Source organism: Lissotriton vulgaris, chromosome 8 (assembly GCF_964263255.1).
Source record: "Lissotriton vulgaris chromosome 8, aLisVul1.2, whole genome shotgun sequence".
Taxonomy (NCBI): domain Eukaryota; kingdom Metazoa; phylum Chordata; class Amphibia; order Caudata; family Salamandridae; genus Lissotriton; species Lissotriton vulgaris.
The window spans coordinates 590,554,388-590,559,421 of NC_141696.1; the positions used below are offsets into that span (position 1 = coordinate 590,554,388).

Here is a 5,034-nt window from a genome sequence, read left to right on the forward strand (position 1 = left end):
GCAATATCCAGTAGCTGATTAGTGGATTGTCTATATGTTGGAAGGTTTGACGGGTCAAGTGAAAGCCTCTGCTGCGTCATTTCAATCTCACGGCACAATACTGACTCCGCTCTAGTTATAAAGTCATCAAGTGTGCCTGCAGCACCTTTTTGTTTACTCATTTCAAACACGATTAAAAGCTCCTGGAGTTCAAATGTAGAAGATAACTATAAGCTTTAAGGAATGACAACGCTTTCAACAATTTAACATCCAACTTGAAAAGATTAATGCCGCAAGTACCTTCACTTTGTAGGGGCCAAGAGTGGTGGCCCAGCCCGGCCTCTGACAGCCGCAGATGGTCCCGCCCTTGTCCCGGGCTTCTCCCGGCGCCGCCCACGCGCGTCCCGCGTTACGTGGTGGAAGGCGGCGCTTTATAGCGTGATGTCAGCGCCTCCCCCAGCAGCAGCTGTTACCACTGGGCAGAGGCAAACAAAGCAATGCACCCTGGGAGCAGAAGTCCCACCAGGGTGTTATTGCACAGCAGGCAAGCAACCCGCGGGTGAGAAGAACAAAGCACAGCTCACGACGATATGGCAGAGGTAAATTCCAAAGGGTGAAGTTGTAAGACGTCAGACTTTATATTAAATAACCTATCACAAGCTGACTGTATAGCCGGATATCGAAGTTATACATCCATCAGCTTCAATTGAGAAATCCTTTGAAGTTTGGTTCTTTACATTCAGGCAGTGCGATCTGATGATTCAATAATTTGTCAATGATGTTGATTTCTGCATCTCGTTCATCAATGCTCTCAAAGGTTGTCCATGACATGTCATGCTGAAGCCTAAAGGCACAAAGAAACTCATGAGGGCAACTAGCTCCCCAGTCCTTAGGTGAAAGGATTGAAAACTATCTCTGTCCACTTTCTCTCTTGTTCAAGTAATATGTATTTCCTGATTTCTTCACAACATTACAGGCAGCATGATGAAGATCAGCATCTCTTTTTGCCTCTTCCAGGACCTTCCGTGCCTGTTCTTGCAAAAAACGAATCTGCTCAACAATAACAGTCAGCTGGTTACAAGCATTGGCTCTGATGAATTCATCTGCCTTTTGCACCTGTTGAGCCAGCACCACAAGGTCGGAGGGATCGCCGATCCGATTTATTTGGTAGGAGCTGACCAACTTGAGCTCACTTGGGTCAGAGCTGCTTTCCACGAGGGCAACCAATATGGCCGAACGGGCTCTAGCATTTGATAGGTTTATAACCCGAAGTAAATAGCTCGACGGTGGACTATCCAGCGGTCAGACAGCACAGCGGCAATGCCCAGCTTCTCTCGGTGTGCCCATATGGTTCTGTCCTTACCCATTTTTATTAATATTCATTAGTAGGTCAATTTGGGACTTACTGGGAGTCACTATTTGGGAATAAAAGTACCTCATTCATTAGGAATATCGATTTCCAATTACGATTTGGAGATAATTGCAATTAGGGAATCAGTATTCCTAATGTTTGTACATCTGCAAGTCCTTCATTTGTATGAGAAAACAGTAAGGAAGTGGTAGACTGCAAATGATATAGTTCATCCCATAGCAGACTAGGAACATCTCTTCCTACATGCTGAAAGTACAGACAACGTCCACCAGTCTACAGAATACTTTTTCATTCATATATCTTTGCATTTTTCCCATTTGCCAAGTTTCATCCTTATTTCATTTCATTGTCTACGGTCTTTTCATTTCAATCGAAAAGCAGTGTCTTGTTTTAAGAAAAAAAGGATCGGTGGCAGAATTTTCTTCATCTTTTAGCCTCACTGGGGAACTCATTCACAGTCTTTCTCTGTAGCATTTGATCATATCTAGTCTCTTGCAAGAAGATTAAAACTTGTTTTGCTTTTAGCCTCTTTCAAACTCAACCCTATGGGATAGTGAGAACAATATTAAAAAAATTGGCTTATTTATTTGTGGGTCGACTGCCCACCTCAAGGAACAATCACAACCCTTGTCAGTGTGAACTCTCAAAGTCACTTAATTAATCTGAGCTCAACCCTTTGATAACTTTGGCACTGAGTAGAGAGGATTATTTTAGGGGAATGTGCAAAGTCTTTATGCAGTAATGATTTTGAAATAATAAAAATAAAAACCCCAAACGGAATTTGAATAATGAAGTAACATATATTAAACAAAATGAGACCAAATTACAAAAATCTGATAGGGGAACAGGAGATATGACATTTTTTATATTTTAATAGAAAAAACGCCAAGTAGCATATGCTAAACAATATTAATCAATGGCTGCCATAGACCAGGACCTAGCAGCAATATGAACCTGACTGAGATGGAGTGCAGGTCAGATACAGCAACCAGGGTCATCCTGGTTAAAGATGTTTCCCTTTTACTTTGGTCCTTTAAGTCCCAATCTACCACAGGAAATATTTAAAAAGCCCTGCAGGACATTAGGGAAGACAACTAGAGACTCACAGGGTGTCAGGCAGAGGCCTGATAGCATGATCTGGTCCAGGTCCAATTGCCACTGGTCACCTTGGCAGTTGAAGAAAAAGGCCTCTTGTAGCTTGTTGTGTCTCTGTAGCTTTAACAGGAGATCACCCCTATGACCTTTGGAGTCTACGTCTTTGCCATTGGTACAAGGAAGAGCAGGTCCAGTTTTCTCAGCACTCTTCTCAGGACACATAGACCAGGTTCAGTACTCTTCTTAACTTACTCAGGTCCAAGAGTGTTCTAAAGGGTGCGGCTGGAGGTGCCACATGTATGCTTGGCTCGAGTCGAGTTAGTGGGTTGGAATAATTCCTGGGCATGGCCTAAGCAACAGCTCAAAAGTTCCCATGACCATTTCTATCCTATTGGAGTATTTTCAAGATGGTGAATGTCTTGAGTCACACTAACCTCAGACTCTGAGAGCTGGAGTTGTGCGTGTGGGGAGTGTACTAGGTTAATTCTTATTTAATCCTAGAGTCCTCCCACATTTAACACTAAAATCCAGCTTGGAGCAGTTACTGCACCCCAATAAACCTAGAGACAGAAGCCTGGGAGCAAAAAGGTAGGGTTTCCAGCAACCAGATAGAAGATGCACCATAATTGTTTTAGCATCCGGTTTTTGCCTTGTGAAGTGTGTCCAGAGCATTATATATAAGATCCCAACAGACATGTCAAGCAGGATTTGACATTCACACAGGATATTGACCATGTAATGTCAAAGCATTTTCTGACACACCCACCTTGCATATTCTGTCAGATTCAGAGAAGTCATCTCCGTCCATTTATGCCAGCCTCATATTTGCTCCTTGGGGGCATTTCACACCCATTCAAATGTTAATTACGGAGAACAAGTGCAAATGGGCCTCCAAAAACTTTAGGTATAGGAAAGGTAACTTTATAAAAGTACCATTCAATGAACATTTATCAAAAATCTGACTTCATCATTGAATTGCATTTTTAATAACTAATAGATATAGTTTTTTAATTATTGTTCTATCCATTTACTAACGGAAATTAGCACTTTTAAATCTAACGATGTAACCTAGTGTTTCCTATGGAACAGCCAGCCATCCTAAAGTGAAAAAACTCCAGGGCCTTTTTCACTGTAAGGACATGTTTAACATTAAACTTTCATGCCTTCCTTATAAATACCACGCACTGTCTCTTATAAGCAATAAGTGCTACATAGGTTGACTTATAAATATTTAAATGAAAGTGTGACCGTCAACTTACAGGCCCTGGGTACACTTTGACCACATACTATGGACTTATAGATAAGTTAAATATGACAATTAGGGACTTTTTAAATCATTATTATTAAAATTGACCAACTAAAAATAAAAATAAACTCTAATATCTTTAATGAACAAAACCTGGAATGCAGAGCTACCCATATTTATTACAGACACTTTAAGACAAAGATTAAGCTTAACCCAGATGGTGAGGCCTTCTTTAGCTATCCTGTGGGGCAAGGCAACAGCAGAGCAATAATAGCATGAAAAAACGTTAAACATGATATAGGTTTTAAAGCCCAAGTCTCCTGAAAAGTGATGAAATCATAACGATTTATAAAGGCAAGCCAAATTGGGTTAAAGATTTTACTTTAAGCCCAGCCACATTCCGGGTATTCAGAGCAAAACTGTAGGACACATCTAGTTCTTCTCCCTGTGACTCTGGTACTGGAGATAAGAAATTATTAATTAGGCTAGTGTTGATTACATTGACAATATTAACTTCAGCAGAGAAAATTTCATTATTATACGGTACTCCCCCCGTCCCTGCGATGATAAGTCGGAACAATCTTTATTGCGCTTTATATTCTTTTGTGGAGTTTATTGTAAGTTCTTTCAATCATGTCTTAAACCTTCGTTAATTAAGCTTGCTGTTCAACAATGTATGGTGCTGGGGGGAGGAGCTTCACGCGTATCCAAGATGGACGCGTGAGCACAGGGCTCCCGAGACTCTTTCCGCCTCCCGCATCTATCCTGCAACGTATCCTGATTTGGACGACGGGTACTTCTAGCTGATGCCCTGCTGATACAACATTCTTTTTCAAAATTCGATTTGGCCGCCGGAAACAGGACTTACTGAACTTTGAAACTTGCGGCCTACACCGAAGACCAGCCACAGACTTGAGTCCCCGAGGTACCCAGGTGGCAATTGAACAACAACGGCCTGTGAGACACGTCCACTGCCCCAGTGGTACTTTTGGTTTCGCTCTTGGTCATTGTTGACGGCGACTTGCTGCCGGTCGACACGGCTGACCTGGTTCTTGCTACCAGCTCTACGCTTGTTTTCTGCCCTCATCCCCTTGCATCTACAAGTTTGCTGCGCAGGGAACCATTCTGACCAAATTCCAAAGGTTCCGTCAGGGCTCGTCGCTCATCATGGCGGGCAAGGCGGAGACCGAGAAGCGAGCAACCAGGGGGGGTTGCCCAATCCCATGCTATAGATCGCTTCATCTGCCCAAAAGGATCCCCTGGCGGTGTGAGTAAAGTCTTTGACGAGAATGGAGATGGCTCTCCTGCAACTGAGGAGCTGACATTGAAGGACGTTATGGGC

The 5,034-nt window shown here is 42.6% G+C and overlaps 1 pseudogene; it reads right to left on the reverse strand.

Annotated features, from left to right (window-relative positions):
• Positions 1–681: 681 nt before the first annotated feature.
• LOC147697763 (uncharacterized protein C1orf50 homolog pseudogene) lies at positions 682–4,779 on the reverse strand (annotated as a pseudogene).
• Positions 4,780–5,034: the final 255 nt, after the last annotated feature.